This window comes from Anarhichas minor, unplaced genomic scaffold (assembly GCF_050575085.1).
Source record: "Anarhichas minor isolate MPS153535 unplaced genomic scaffold, ASM5057508v1 ptg000006l, whole genome shotgun sequence".
NCBI lineage: Eukaryota > Metazoa > Chordata > Actinopteri > Perciformes > Anarhichadidae > Anarhichas > Anarhichas minor.
The window spans coordinates 4375748-4392500 of record NW_027466452.1 but is presented as its reverse complement, the minus strand read 5'-3'; the positions used below and the strand labels follow the sequence as shown (position 1 = coordinate 4392500).

Below are 16753 nucleotides of genomic sequence, written 5' to 3'. Positions count from 1 at the left end.
GGAGAGAGACGAGGGCCCCCTGACGATGTGACCTTCCCTCGCTGCCACCAATTATATCAAGGCCTTATGAAATATAGATTATGTGCCATCCCAGCACTGACATATCTTAAGGCTCGCAGTGCAGGGGGAGTGTACCGGAGAGGCCGTGGGGCAGAACCCGAAGGGGAGGCCGGGGTAGAGTGTGACGAGACCAGGGGAACACGCTAACACAAGGGGTCACCTTGATGAGGACAGCTTGGCCCTGCTCCGCCTGAAGTGGAGAGGAACTAACAGAGTCTCTTCTAGACGGCTGTGTGATCAATCCAAATCCAATCAAGGTAAATATGAAAGTGCACTGATCGCATTGATATTCATTAGTCCAAAACTGCAATCCGGACCAATAAGCATGTATTATTAATAGATAGGAGCCCAGTTTGGAACAATTGGCATTTAAACTTTGTGTCTTAACCTTTCAGCATAAATGTCAAGTCAAATTTTAATAGAAAAGGTTCATCCAACAGTGATTTCATACATTTCAGCTCAAGTGTATTTATATATATATATATTTATATATAAACCCTCAAACGCGGTGTGAAAAGTGATCACAAAATGAATTAAAAAACTTTCTTGGCAAGATTTTCACATTTCATGGAGGATGCATGATGAAAATCTTAAAAGTTTTGTGAGGCCTCGCTTCCCCCCCCCCCCCCCCCCACACACACACACACACACACACACACACACACACACACACACACACACACCAAGCACTGTGAATCACAGGAATAAAGAAGATGTGCAGTGGCGAGATGCTCCTGTGATGTAATCAGCAGCAGCGCGAGAAAACATCTCGTCAGTGAGAAACGAGCTCTACTTCAAGGAAGTGAATCTTGTCTGGTGTTTTCTTTTTTTTTTTTTAAATATGAGCTGCTCTTATTGACATGCAATCTTCCGTGGGGTTCTACATGCTATATAAAAATATAACATGATGTTCCAGAAATTGGATAAAACTTGTAAAAACAGAATGATAGTGCTGAACGGTTCCAGGACGTAATAAAAGTAAAGGATGTACTGCCGGTGGAGTCGAAGAAGAATTGGAATTACTTTGTTGATGAAAAGCTTAAAGTTACCGTGCAGAACGGTTTCATCATAAGAAATGAAATAGAAATTCAAAAATACAGCGTTACTGTTTGTGAAACATACAATAATAGCTAGTGGGATATTTATTTTTAACCAAAGCCAGTTTTTAAATAAAAATATAATATTTATTTCCTGATCAAAATCACATTTCCGGGACCGTGGAGCCTTGTGTTCAATTATAGTTCTTGAAAAGGAAATCGGCAGGTCAAACTTAAAAAATGCGAATCGGCCAAGAACATTCATATTTTAGCTTTGTTGTTTTCTTCTTATTTCATTGTTTATTATTCTTATTTTTTTAATTATTTTATCTGATGCGTCTAGTGCATTGATAATACTGGTGTCTAAACAATAAGTAAAACTGCAGTAGACACCTTTATGTACTAATTTAGCGATGTACCAGTCAACAGAAAGTTCTAAAAAGAGAACCTGGGACCTCTGAGGCCCCTGAGGGTCGGGGCCCGATGGCAGCTGCCAGCTTTGCACATGAAGTAATTCTAACTTGAAGTCAGTGTCACACCTTGAGCCACAACGCATTGAATAAATGTCCTCCCAAAATAATATCCAGAGCAGCAGTCTTCACATCTGTCTGTCTCTTTTGAAACTTCTCTTCTGAGCACCTGAGCTCTCGTGTCGGCCGTTTCCTCAAACTCAGAGTAATCCGAGGCTCTGACGGCGTACGACGGGGGAAACGGCCACAGAGCCGCGTGACTGTCAGGGTCGACCTTTTCCCCTTTGGCGTTCTGCTGCGTTACATCTTTCTGAACATGCGGCCATGTGGATGAACGGACCATTGACAGACACAGATGGGATGTTGGGTTGAGATCAGATCAGTCTCAATATCAATGAATGCACACAGAAAGATGCTTTTTTTGTCGAAGTATATTTGTCAATCTTAGTTCTTCATATTTACTCATTTCTTTACGTTTAAATACAACTTTTTTAGTGTGAATTGAAAAATATATCTTTCTGTGGAGAGAGTCATTTATATATAAATCACAGACATTAATGTGTGTGTTCATTAATAATCTGACCACATGTGTGTGTGTGTGTGCCCGTCATTCATTTGCTTGTTGGGACCTCTTCTTTTGTTCTTTGCTCTCGGTTTTCCATCCATCGTCTTTCCTCTCTGTCTTTCCTACTCCCTACCATCTCTCTCTCTTTTTTTAGTCCTTTTGTCTTCCCTCGTTCGCTCCGTTATCTCTCAGGCTCCATCTTAGGGGAAATCTGCTTAGCAGCCCTTGAGCATATACTTGCTTTCCAATTAAATCAAGATGTATTTGCCTTTCAAAAGCTTCCCTTTCCTTACTCTCTCTCCTGGCGGAATAATTGATGGAGGTCTCCGGCCCCTCCGTGATGAATGGCTTCCGAGCCCGAGGATGAATAGGAAGATGAATGATTTCACCCCTTTTGCGAGGGCCAGGAGAGGGTCCGTGAAACAAGGAGTGCTGACATTGTGACAAATACACTGACCGCGGCAACCGAACCTGGCCCGATCAGCAAGGGACGGAGGCTCGACAGACGTTGGTCTTGCCGCCATCCACCGCCTCGGCACGTCTGTCTACCCAACGGACAATTACCCGAGCCTCGCGATTAACTGCAGGCGCAGCGATAATGCTGACGGCCTGCCAGCAGACGAGTGGAGGTGGGCGGCGAGCCAGCGGGCTGAGGCGGGAGAGCACAAGTTGGACGGTTGCATACGTGTGTGTGTGTGCTCGGTGGAGACGTGGAGGCCAAGAGAACAGGTGCAGTAAGGTGAGAAGATGCCCCAGGTGACTTCATGTGGATGGTGCCACTGCTTTCCCTGGCCAAGATTTCTAAGCCGAGACAAGTTTTATCCTCCGACTTCACACAACTCGCCGTCGCACGGCGGAGAGATGGCAACTGTTTATGAGAATAAATTCAATCAGAGTGTGACGGGCCATCTGTTTTAAAGGGCCAATAAGTGAGATCGTCACCGCCCTGTAGAGCATAATGATCATAATGGATCCACGTAGGGGGGGGGGGGGGGGTTGATATCAGTACCAATAGCTCACTTTGCCAGCTGGCTTTCAAAAAGTTTCTGTACTTAACGCTTGTAACAGCAACTTGATCCATCCCAGTTCAGTTGGTCGGACTAAAGAACTACAAAGAAAAAGGTAAATTAAACCAGTGTCTACAGTAGTGTGCACATTTCAGCCTAACATATTTACTTGAAAAGTGGGAGGGCCAAAGTGTGTGATGCCAAATCCAAATGCAGCTGGTCTTAAGACATGTAACAGCTACCTCACTATTGGTGAGAACATAAACCAGCACAAACAAAACACAGTTACCAACATAAACCTGCAGGACACATTACAAACTAACACCAATAAAAATAGCATTTGCATTTTGGAACATAAAACAGCACACTACTCAGTTGAAATGTGGGCCTACGCGGCACACATGCTGGCTAGAGCGGTGCTGTGCAGCCGGCAACCAGCACATCCGGTGAGCTCATCCTCTTTCAGCTCAGCTGGGCAAAGTTAAATCCTGGAACTGTGGACTCTACACAGTGCAGCCAAACTTTAGGCTAAAATTGTCAGCATAGACATACACATAAGGTTACTGTTTTGTTAGAATTCTTTGTCTATTCAGGCGATATCTTCCCACTACTGTGGGCGGGGGAGAAAGAGAACACTCTGACAGCTTCCAGCCGCTCGCAGCAGCACCATCAGCCCCTTGAAGAGCGCTCATCCTGACAATTGTGCAACTATAATGCACAATGCTGGTGGTTTGCAGGTCGGTTTCTCAAAACGGGTTGGCTGGGTGCAGGTTCTAAAAAACCCTGACCCGTCCATAACTTCTGCTCGGTCAAGCTGTCAGAGCGAAGCAGACAAAAGAGTTTACAACAGGGGTCACCAACCTTTTTGAAACTGAGAGCTACTTCAAGGGTACTGAGCAGTATGAAGGGCTACTTGTTTGATACAAACTTCATGAATAACAAAGTTGCACAGATCACCTTTTAACAATAATAATATATGTGAAGAGACTGATCACGTCAATGTTAATTATTCCTCACAATAATTATTAACAATGATTGTGTATTTTGTTCAAAATCGCACCCGTTATATTTTTGTAAAAATTATCATTTCTAAAAAGAATTAGGAAATCATGAACTGTCATATCTTCACATCATGACTCGTTTGTACTAACCACTACCTTCGTAACATTTTTGAACAAATCATGAACTCTGTCCCATGTTTATACAAATTATCAGTTATGTAGAATAAAAAAAATCAACTCTTTCACATGTTTAAATGAATCCTATTACATTAGTACTAATCACCATATTTTGGGAAACCTGGGTCAACTTTGCATTGCGCAATGAAGCCTGCATGCCGGCCTGTAGTCTGTAGTCACCAGCTTTTTTTTGGGTACCTTTTTCTCCACGAAGAAACTAGTAAAAAGTCTTGTCTATAGCCGAGGGGGGGGGGGGGAATCCAACCCTCCGAGGCACACGAGCGTCTTTGGTCGCCTGCGTTCAAACCTCTAGTCTGGGCCTTTTCGATCATACTGTGTTGCCTCGCCTCTACCCCCGCCACCCACGAGTTGTTGCCCCGCGGCCAGTGTTGCCAACTCCTCAGTAAGGAAAGTAGCTATTGGCTGTACTAAAAGTCGGAAGTGAACCACCACATCACCTGGAGATCCAGACAGAAGACAATGATATTAAGGAACAACAGTGTTCCTGTAACCACTGGTAGGTCTCAATTCTTTAAAAAGTGCAGACATTCAGTAGACCTTCAGTAGCTAGCGTAGCATAGAAGTGCTAATGCTAGGTAATGATGTGCAAAAGTTCTCTGCTAATGTTAGCTCCACAGTTTTTGACGTAGAAACGTAATGTTTTAGAAAGGCATTTCTGCTTCCAACCTCTCCAGTTAACAAGTATCTCTATTACACAACTTTAACCATGACTCACTAAATCCACTGAAGCAGCCTGAAGATGAAGGAAATATTATAACACTGCACGAGAGTCTTTGGAGCAGAGCCGGGTGGTCGTCAGACCCTGGTCGCAGCTGGACGATGCTCTGCTATAATTGGCTCGTTTGCTTCTCAGCATAATGCAAAACCATGTGTTATTCTATCTATTCACATGGTAGGGGGGGGGAGGGAATAACGGATCTTAAACCTGGCCTTATTCTTCTAAAACCATGACTGATTTTATTTTTTGTATCGGTCTACTTCATGAATACAAATCTTCTTCTTTTAGCACTGTTTTACACACACGGAGATGACAAAATTATCTATATATACACACATGCTTATTTTAGAGACTTTTGGGAACAAATAATGTGACTCAGTTGCGAGGGTTCCTTTGTAACTGATTTATTGACCATAAATTGAATATCTCTCCCCCTGTGAATCGTAACAGGCACACACGTGAGTCATAACTATTTGTATGTGTCGGCTATGAAAAAGATCTCCATCGTGATTTCATAAACACCTTTTTAATGCAGCACAGAGCAACAAACAGGACACACTGCTGCTGCAATCACACTGAAAACAATTGGAGTGGAAAAGGGAAATGTTTAAAAAAATATTCATGTGCCAAAGAGAATAAAAGTGCACCTGCAAAGTTCCTCATGATAAAATGACTCAACACAGACTGAAGGACACTAAGCAGATAATAAAAGGAATGTGATGCCATTGTACTTGACTGCATTTTATTATACGTCGTTTCTGTTATTTAGTTTACCCCACGGTCTACGGTCAGAACATGAACTCCACTACGGAACACACTTGAAATGCCTGAAGCAGCGAGCGCTGAGTGAATGCCTGTCAGCTTTCATGAGGCATTTATATGATGCTTACATCATTTCTGACAAGGCGGTGGGACATTGTCACTTTATTGAGAAACATCTCAAATATGAAAGAGCTCGCGGAAAGTCCCTCCTTTCCTCCCATCACGCTGTTACGGAGCTAATGTCAGAAATTGGAGCTTTTATTTGCCTCAGGAAGGTGTCGACACACTGGATCTAAATTCATTATTTTGCTGCAACCGGAGCTCTTCAAAAGTCTCCAACTGATAGCATTATGGAAAAGTGTTGCCAGATGATCATTCAAGCAGAATTTCAGATTGTTCATGGAAAGCGACACATACGGAAGCCCTGAGATGGCAGGTTAGAAATAAACTAAAACACGGTTGACTCTTTGGATCTGAATAGCTATTTTCTCCTGTGTTTATCACTCAAAAGGGCCAGTGTGGAGGATTTGGCAGCAACTAGCGGTGAGGTTGAACATCGCAACTAACTGAAACTTCTCCCTTCTGCCAAGCCTGTAGGAGAACTACTGATGCCAACAGAAAAACACTAAGGGCCCCATCTAGTGCCAGTGTTTGGTTTGTCCACTCTGGGCTACTGTAGAAACATGGCAGCCAGCTCTGTGAAGAGGACCCGTTTCATTTGTAGGTATAAATGGCTCATTCTGAGGTAACAAAAACACGAGGATTCTTATTTTCAGGTGATTAAACCCTATAGAGAACGTACTCAGATATATTATATTATTCCGCTGTGTAAAGTGTGTCACGACCTGGCTCAAAAAGTCGTAACATGAGGGAGACAAGACGAGTAATAAATAGACATTTATTTAATGAACCAACTACTAAACAAACAAACCAACAAACAGCCAGCCAGCCAGATCCTCTACACAAGAGTCAGAGAGGAGAGGCCCCTCGCCATGATCAGGTGGTGCATCTTGATGCTGGCCATTTCCAGCAGGCTCAGGTGGGGCTCGTTAGCTGCCAATCAACATCCTGAAAGACTGAGTAGGCAGCAAACAGGATACAGACCCCTAGTGGATGGGAGGGGTCCTCACACCCCCTCCATAAAAACCCACCAGGAATACCGACAAACTACATACAGATTTCATATTTACAGGTTTCATACTACCGGTTGTGAGTGCATCTCCCCAGCCCACCAATCAATCTCCACTCTGCAACCCAGCAACTCCAACATGTGACTAAGCATCTAAGAGTGAGAGCAGAGAAGCAAAGAAGGCCAGCGAGATTACACAGAGATATGGTACCGCACATGATGGGAAGCAGGGTTTCCTGGGAGGGCCAGTTCATGCAATGAGCTGCATGAACGAGTGGTGAACACCCAGAACTGGAATTTTCCTAATTACCAGCTAACAGAAAACACCGAACAGAACTACCATAAGCGCTAAGCTGTAGCCTCCTAAAGGTTCCTCTGACAGACGTGCAAAGAGGCAACCCGACCACAACTCACCCAATCAAGGCATGAGCTGTAGCGCTTATGTTCCTGAAAGGTATCAGGCCAAGCTACAAACTTGCCTGTCACCACACAAACACAAAAAACAGTTCACCACATCCCTCCTTTATTACCAACGTGCTTACCCTATGAACCATTAAAAACCTACTGCCACTGTGCAGCAGCAGTCTTCAGGTTCCACCTGCAAGGTAACTGGGTCCAATACCCAGACACCCAACAGGCTGTGCAATGCTATTATTACCGAGTCTTGAACTACCCAGAAACTTCAAGACCATGACCATGATCACGAAAACCTGAATACAAAACATGTAGTTAGCAGGAAACAAGCAACTAGTTTCGATCCGTACAGAATTTAACTAACCCACTAACAGGAAAAACAGCCCATACACAGCAATCACTGCAGCTCCGTCCCTCTGACTGCCTAACCAGAGACTAAGTAAGCTTCCCCCCTAGTCTTCAGGTGCTACTTGTGGTGGGTACTTGCGCACTAAAACCCACAGGCTCGGTAAAGAAACCATGAACTGGCCAACCACCTGCAGCCTCGGTCGTGCCCCCGAGACAACTGCTCTAACCACTTTCACACCACACTACAGAAACCCCCCAACGAACTCCGAAGGGAATCCGCTCTTCAACCTACAGGGACAGAACAGCAATTTCCTCACCATGTATACAGGACCACCCAAACTCTGTTCCGCAAAAACCACCAGCATAACACATGCTCAGTGACACAAACACACTCCTCAGGAACACTGTTCACTACAGCTGCTAACAAAAAACAAAACACAGGAAAACAGCCTACTCACCACACTCGTCCATGTCTCCCAAACAACCAGATTGCACATCTCACTCACTTAAACGAGGTGCACCTGCCCACCAGGCTACCACTGACCCAGAAATCAGTCTCCGCTCATCAAGCCAATTATCCAGCAGAGCCAACATCTCTCCACAAATCTTGTGTTACCTGGTTCATCAAGTTTGGACGAGCCCCCATATGTCACAACCCGGCTCAAAAAGCCGTAACATGAGGGAGACATGACGAGTGATAAAAGTAATAAATAGACATTTATTTAATGAACCAACTACCAAACAAACAAACAGCCAGGTCCTCTACACAAGAGTCAGAGAGGAGAGGAGGGGAGGCACCTCGCCATGATCAGGTGGTGCATCTTGATAGCTGGCCATTTCCAGCAGGCTCAGGTGGGGCTCGTTAGCTGCCAATCAACATCCTGAAAGACAGAGTAGGCAGCAAACAGGACACAGACCCCTAGTGGATGGGAGGGGTCATCACAAGTGGTAAAAGGAACCCTGAAGAAGACTGCCATGTGGAAATGTTGGTATATTATTAATTATCTCTGCATCGTGGTTATTTTAAAAGTACTGCTATGTGAACAAAAGGTCAATAACATTTGGTTCACGAGATGCAGGTAGCATGTTTTATACTTAATGTGAATATAATTCATACTTTGTTGGCATCTTATTCTGAAAACCGGATGTTCATCTGAAGAAACCGGATGTTGTCTCACATTAATGTTTCCGCTAACTTTCAAAGTCCTTCGCTCGCTCCCAATCTGTGCCGTTTAAATGCGTTTACTGTGAATTTCAGCATATAGGTGCACTAAAATGTAAGTGTCTGCTGAGTTGACCACGGAGATCTGAGTGTCTGCTGACTTTACAGCAGAGATGTCCAGTAGTCTCCAGGAAGAGCAACAGCTGGTGCAGCTTCTCTCTTTATTTCTGCCCCCCCTCGACCAGAAGTGGAAGTCATCTTTTCTCTACGGCAACACACACACACGCACGCACGCACGCACACACACACACACACACACACACACACACACACACACACACACACACACACACACACACACACACACACACACACACACACACACACACACACACACACACACAACTGACTATAGGATGTTTGCTGGCTTTTATCCCACTGTTCTTGTCATCCTCTTGTTGTTATGTCTATTTATTGTCTCTTGTCTTTCATAATAAAAAAAAAAAGAGAAAGAAATTATAATAAATTAAAAAAATGCGTTAACGCGCGATAAAATAATTGTCGGCGTTAATTGATCAATGCGTTAATGCGAAAATAACACGTTAACTTGCCCAGCACTAATATACAGTATATATATATATATATATATATATATATATATATAGCAGTAGTGGGCCGTCAGGGCCCTCAAAGCCTTCTCTGCTGGCCTAAACAGAATCACAAAGTTATATCTATTTTATAATTTAATCATTTTTCTTAAATACACTACATGTATTGTAATTTATAAAAATATTTTTCCCATTATCTTATTATCTCATTGCACAGCTACTGTCTTCCTCAGTTGCTCTGCTTCCAGTGCAGCTTGTTTTAAGTAGAGCTTTTATCCAATCAGATTTCACCTCTGTGTCTCTAGGTAAGAAGAGAGGCCCAGGCCTGCAGACTCTCAAGTGCATCCATGTGCAGTTTAAGTGAATGGGGACGATATTGTTGATTGTCATAGTGTTCAACCAATCATATCTTTAGTTTGACATGTTGTGCGTGTTCTTTGATGTGTCAGAGCCTGCTAGCTGGCCTACAACTACGTCAGCATTACGTGCAGCTCAGTTTTCCGGAGCAGCTCTGCAGTGGGGTGCAGCATGTGCTGTGATTGGTCAGTGGGAGAGCATGTGACTATCGTGAAGCGAAATTTACAGCAGAGGCTTAGTCTGAGTAGTGAGAGTTCAAATTGAAAGATATGGAAGAAAAGGCGACTCCCGCTTCTAGTCGGGGGGGGGCAGAAATAAAGAGAGAAGCCGTGGGCTGAACGAGATGTCTGGTCTCCCGACTCCGCTTATTACTGTCTTATAAGTGCACCTCATACACAAACCCAGGACGCTCGGTCACATTGGTGGCAGCGGTGTTTATTAAGCACCGACTACGGACCGCTACGACTATTTTAGGCTTCGGCGACTGAGTGTGCACTTTCTTAGCTTAGTTTAGCTGTCTCAGTTTAGCTAGCAGGCTAACTCCGCGGCACTTCAAAGAGAAAAGCGCCGCTGGTTCAAGTACAGGATGTGGGTTGGTGGGTTGCTGTTCGGCAGACGGTCGGCCAGCAGGGATATCCATGTGGACCTGCCTGCTCTGCCTGCCTGTTGCTCACTGGCAGCGGTGGAGGAAGTCTTCGTGAGACTACGTTGGCTGCAGCGTGTGGGAGAAGTATAGATAAACAAAAGCAAGAGAAGCTAACAAATGCTACAGAGAAGTGGATACACACTGCAGCCGATTAGTATTGTGGAAGATGTCGGTCTGAGGAACGTTCTCAAGGTGCGTTCGCATCGCGGTTGGTGTGAACGCACCTTTAGGATCACAACGAATGACGTCACGTATGAGCCTCAAGACGCACCGTCACAAGAAGAATACACGAGTTGTATGAAAAGGAGAGGACTACTAAAGCGACGGCGTTACAACGTGCAGCAGCTGTTGCTCTCACTGGAGACTACTGGACATCGCTGGGTCACCATAGTTGCCTCGGAGTTACAGCATTATATTGATGAACAGTAGAGCTGCATTCACATGCTCTGACTGTCATGAAGACACAAGACACACATTTAGATGAAACGTGCAGAAACATTTTATTCATGTTGCACAGCAGTGGAACGTTTCACATACAGTCAGCACACTGAGCACAGATAGTGTGCAAGAGATAGAACTGCTACTGTGTAATAATAATAATAATACATTTTATTTATATAGCGCTTTAAAAGGCACTCAAAGACACTTTACATGTTAAAAACAGAAACAATAGAAGCATTTATAATAAGAACAAAATATACGACATAACAGTAAGAAAAAAAAAAAAAATAAATAAAATAAACATGAAAAGAAAGAAAGAAAACATACATGACTGACTTTAGAGGTTAAAAGCAGATTTGAATAGGTGAGTTTTAAGTGCAGTTTTGAAAGTGGCAAGTGACGAAGAATGTCTGAGGTGTTGGGGCAGGGAGTTCCAGAGGGAGGGGGCAGCAACGGAGAAGGCCCTGTCCCCCCAGGTCCGATGCTTGGACAGAGTAGGGGGGGTAAGGAGGTTGGCGTCAGCAGATCTGAGGTTGCGGTTGGGAATGTGATGGTACAGGAGGTCCGAAAGGTATGAAGGGGCAAGGTTGTGGAGGGCTTTGTAGGTGATGAGGAGGAGCTTGAACTGGATTCTTTGCTGTATGGGGAGCCAGTGGAGGTTTTGAAGGACTGGGGTGATGTGGTCTCTGGTGCGGGAGTGGGTGAGCAGACGGGCAGCTGAGTTCTGGATGTATTGTAGTTTATTGATGATTTTGGTGGGTGAGCCGTACAGGATGCTGTTGCAGTAGTCCAGTCGAGAGGTGATGAAGGCGTGGATGAGTGTTTCAGCGGCTGCGGAGGAGAGGGAGGGACGGAGACGGGCGATGTTTTTGAGATGAAAGAAGGCGGTTTTTGTGATGTGATTGACGTGGCGTTCATATGAGAGAGTTTGATCGAAGATGACCCCGAGGTTACGGACATGTGTGGAGGCAGGAACAGTGATGCCATCGATGCAGAGGGAGAAGTCGTGGTGGGAATTGTTTAATGATTTGGGGCCGATGATGAGGACTTCAGATTTGTCGGTGTTGAGTTTGAGGAAGTTTGCTTGCATCCAGGTTTTTATATCTGTGAGGCAGTTGGTGATGGTGGAGTGGATGGTGGGGGTGATGGATTTGGTGGAGATGTAGAGCTGGGTGTCGTCAGCATAGCAGTGGTACTGGAGACCATGGTGGCGTATGATGTCACCAAGGGGGAGCAGGTAGAGGATGAAGAGGAGGGGACCGAGTACTGAACCTTGGGGGACACCTTGAGAGACTGGGGCTGTGTCAGACTTGAATTTGTTGATGCTGATGAACTGTTCACGGTCGGAGAGGTATGATTTAAACCAGGAGAGGGCTGTGCCAGTGATGTGGAGGGAGGACTCGAGACGTGAAAGGAGGATGGAGTGGTTGATGGTGTCGAAGGCTGCGCTGAGGTCGAGCAGTATCAGGATGTTGAGGGAGTGTTCATCAGAGGAGAGGAGGAGATCGTTGGTGACTTTGATGAGGGCAGTTTCTGTGCTGTGATGAGATCTGAATCCGGATTGAAATGGTTCATATAGTTGGTTTGAGTCCAGGTGAGTTTTCAGTTGATGGGCAACAATGCGTTCCAGTATTTTAGACAGAAAAGGGAGATTGGAGATGGGTCTGTAATTGTTGTGAATGTCGGGGTCAAGGCCAGGTTTTTTGAGGATGGGTGTGACTGAGGCGAGTTTGAGGGCGGGAGGGACGGAGCCAGTAGACAGGGAGGAGTTGATGACAGAGAGGAGGTGCGGGCGGAGGGCCGGGAGACAGGCCATAACTAAAGTGGAAGGGATAGGGTCGAGGTCACAGGTCGGAGTCTTCATGCCAGAGAGTGATTTATTGAGATCCGAGGGGGAGATGAGAGAGAATCGGAAGAGTGACCGGTCAGTTAGTGGAGGATTTGCAGATACAGGGTTGGACAAAGCAGGGCTGGAAGTGGCCAGTTGGTTGTAGATGGTGTCGATTTTAGCTTTGTAGAACGTCAGAAAGGAGTTGCATTTCTCTGCTGTGGAGGAGTGGGAGAGATTGTCCATAGGTTTGAGGAGTTTGTTTATTGTGGAGAAGAGGACCTTGGGGTTGGTGGAACCAGAGCGGATGATGCCAGAGTAGTAGGTGGAGCGAGCAGAGTTTAAAGCCAGTTTGTATTGCTGTATGTGTTCCTTGTACGCCAGGGTGTGAACTGTGAGGCCGGTTTTTTTGGAGAGTCGCTCTAGTCTGCGTTTCCGGGATTTCATGAGGCGGAGTTCAGGGGTGAACCAGGGAGCAGTGTGGGTGAATGAGACAGTTCTGGTTTTGAGAGGGGCAAGCTGATCAAGGCAGGAGGATAGTGTGTTATTGTAGAGGTTGACCAGGTCTGAGGGGGAAGGGCTAAGGGAGGGGGAGAGTGTGGAGAATTTTTCAGTGAGACAGGCTGACAGGGATGAAGGGCAGACAGACTTGATATTTCGGAGAGTGATGGTGCGCGTGAGTTTGGGTTCTGGGATGGGGATGTCGATCTCCATGATGATGGCTAGATGGTCGGAGATGGTGAGGTCATAGCCGGAGAGGTGGTTGATGGTGATTTCAGTGGAGCAGAGAATACTGCTGTTAAAAAGAACATTATGTGTTTAAAGTGTTTGCAAACCAAATGTTATTGCCCTTTTGTTCATATAGCAGTACTTTTAAAATAAAAGTGCGCAATACACTACTTTTGAATTCATTATTGAACATTGCACATAACAATGCGATTAATCGCAAAAAAATCATGCGATTAAAAATTTGAATCGTTGCCCAGCACTAATATATATATATATATATATATATATAAATATATATATATATATATATATATATATATATAAATATATATAAATATATATATATATATATATATATATATAAATATATATATATATATATATATATATATATATATATATATATATATATATAAATATATATATATATATATATATAAATATATATATTTATATATATAAATATATAAATATATATATATATAAATATATAAATATATATAAATATATATATATATAAATATATAAATATATATATATATATATATATATATATATATATATATATATATTGTATATACCTATATTCTTTTTAGTTTTTTTTCTGTCAAGCAGTCTGTTTCCTGTCTTATTTTTACCACGATTACTGGAAAAAAACCAACTTCAGCACCTGGAAGATTTCACGTGTTTCAACTGCTCAATTGAATTAATGTATTGTTTTTATAATAACAGCAGTTGAGGGAAATCAAAACAAAATAAAGAATGTTGCTGCTTCACCACTTAGAAAAGCAATAACGAGCCTAAAGGGAAATGTTTCACTTATGTATTATCAGCACTTTTGTGTTGTTTGTTTTACAAAACATTTAAAGTTCTGTAATTTTTAGACATGAGGGTGAATATAATAAATAAGGAATATATGATAACTATATTTAATACTGTTTGATTCATGGGAGCTGTAGTTTCATTCAAATCTAAACAACTTGCTGTTTTCACTTTCTATGGTCAGGGAACCGGAGTGGAAACCGCACTACTGAGCCCCCAGAGTACGCTGTGCGCTTTCTGTGGCACCCTGCTGGACGCTTTGAAAAGATATTTAAATTCATGATATTATTCTTTAATAAAAAAAACAAATTGATGTGCCGCTGCGTCGAACTCTGTTCTGGACCCCGTGAGCGCTGTGAGCCCAGAGGCGATGTAGGGATAGAAAAAAGGTTTGAGCTGTGCACAGAGAAAGGGTGGGGGGGCAGTGGCTCATGGACCCAGCAGAAGTTTAATTTAGATTAGAAAGGTTTTAATATCCGCAACTTCCAATGAAAAGGCAGTCACAAAATAACCACTGCCGCTTCGTTGCCATCCGGCTGTCCGTCACCTCGTGTGATTTGGCACTGAACCCCCCCCCCCCCCCCCCCCCCCCGTTACATCAGCAGCAAGCAATAAACCCGTCTCACATTCAGAGGCAGTTACATAGGTGCCGGGGAATTGAGCTTAGCCAGCAGGCTGCCTGAATGAGGCATTTCCAGGAAAGAAAAATATGCTGAATTATAATTATTAATTCCACTCTCTATTGTAGTGCTCTCCACCGCACTCTGAACACAAAGGGAAAAAAACAGGTTATTACTCATGCAGGCAGAGCTCCCCTCCATTACAGAAGCCTGCTCTTTACAAAAGTCCCGCATGTTCTACAACTTAACTGTCAGCACTGAGGGGAAATAATAAGAGAAGCATTATTCTCGGCTTCGGTCAAAATGGAGTGGTTGTTTATGAGGTTTCCGTTCTTTGTATTCCCATCCGACTCGTCAATCAAACGCTCGTTTTCTGTGATTGCTCTGCATAATTTCAAACATTTAGAGGCCAGCGCTGTAACGACCAGCGCCGTAACGGCTCGCTCAGCACAGTGAGGTCAAACTCTGCGGATAATGAGGCGTCCAGACGGACGGGTAAAAATCGTTGGCCTTCTGGAATCGCTTGATAGATATGGAGAGCCAGGATTCTTCTCTGGCTGTATGCTGCTCAAACATTGCTGCCATGTGCTGCACTGGTAATGAAGAGAGCAGCAAAATGGCGTCTGACTGCCCCCCCACTAATGAATCCTGACACACACACACACAAAAACACACAAACTTCCCAGTAGAGATTTTGCTAATGTTCTATCTATTTTCTCTTCACATTCATTATTGAGTTGGATGGTGAGCTCCCTGTGAGTCGCACTGACAGGAACAGAACAAAGGGTGTGTATGCGTGTGTGTGTGTGTGTATATATATATATAATATATATAGATAGAGCAGGGCCTCAGGTAACTGTGGTCTGGCAGTGAATATGCACGCAAACAAAACGCATCTTGTGCATTTTTTACAAGATTTTACAAAATAGAGAAAATAATTTGGACAAAAACATTTAACAGTCTCATCCAACTCATCACCCTTTACGGTGGAGAAGTTCGGGTCCATTTCATCAGGACTACACTAGATGGCAGAAGCTTAGAGGCCACAGTTTTGTGTTATATTTTGTGTCATAACCATGCTGTGCTATAGGTATTATTCATGCATTATTGATATTTTTACCTTTTTTGTATTTGAGAGAGAACAGATATGTAAATTGCTTTCAATTGCTACCATTCATTAATTCACATACTTAAAGACAGCTTGGTTTCTGGCAACATGTTGTTGGATATCTGACGATGTAGCACGATGCTAACACAGTACAGTGTGGGTCACTAGTACGGGTCTGCTAGTGGAAGCTCTGAATACAGTACAGATCGTGAGCATGAATGTACTGTTTCACTTTATTATTCTCCACTTCTGACTCGCCTGTCAAAACGAACTATGAAACTTAAAGGCCAGAAAAGAACTAAAATGTCAAACTACACATCTATGTCTCACGCCAAGAAACAGTGCATCCCCATGACGATGGAGAATAACCAAACAAGTGAAAACCCAATCCAAATGTAACGTGTACAAATACATAAAAAAAGAAAAAGAGATCCAAAAAGGACCGGAAGATAGTCTCCACCATGTGAAATAGATTCAAGGATAATGATCCGCTTAAGTCGACCCAAACAGACCAGATCACAACACTGTCTTCCAGAAATGTATATATTGTTTAAGGTTAGTGAAAGACTGCAGTTTAGGTTAAATAAGGATGAAGTAACACGTCTCATCTTGGGCTTCAAGTCACTGTTTTCAGGATCAAACCAAAGACCCCCGTCCCTCAACAAGTGCTGTGAGTCTCTCAACAGAACCATAAATCATGCTTTGTCTGCTAGAAGCAGATGT

At 43.6% G+C, this 16753-nt stretch overlaps 1 protein-coding gene across 1 annotated transcript in view; it reads right to left on the bottom strand.

The window, feature by feature from the left end:
* Positions 1-16753, bottom strand: part of astn1 (astrotactin 1) — a 405541-nt gene that overhangs the window by 200429 nt on the left and 188359 nt on the right. The gene's annotated exons all lie outside the window — the stretch shown is intronic.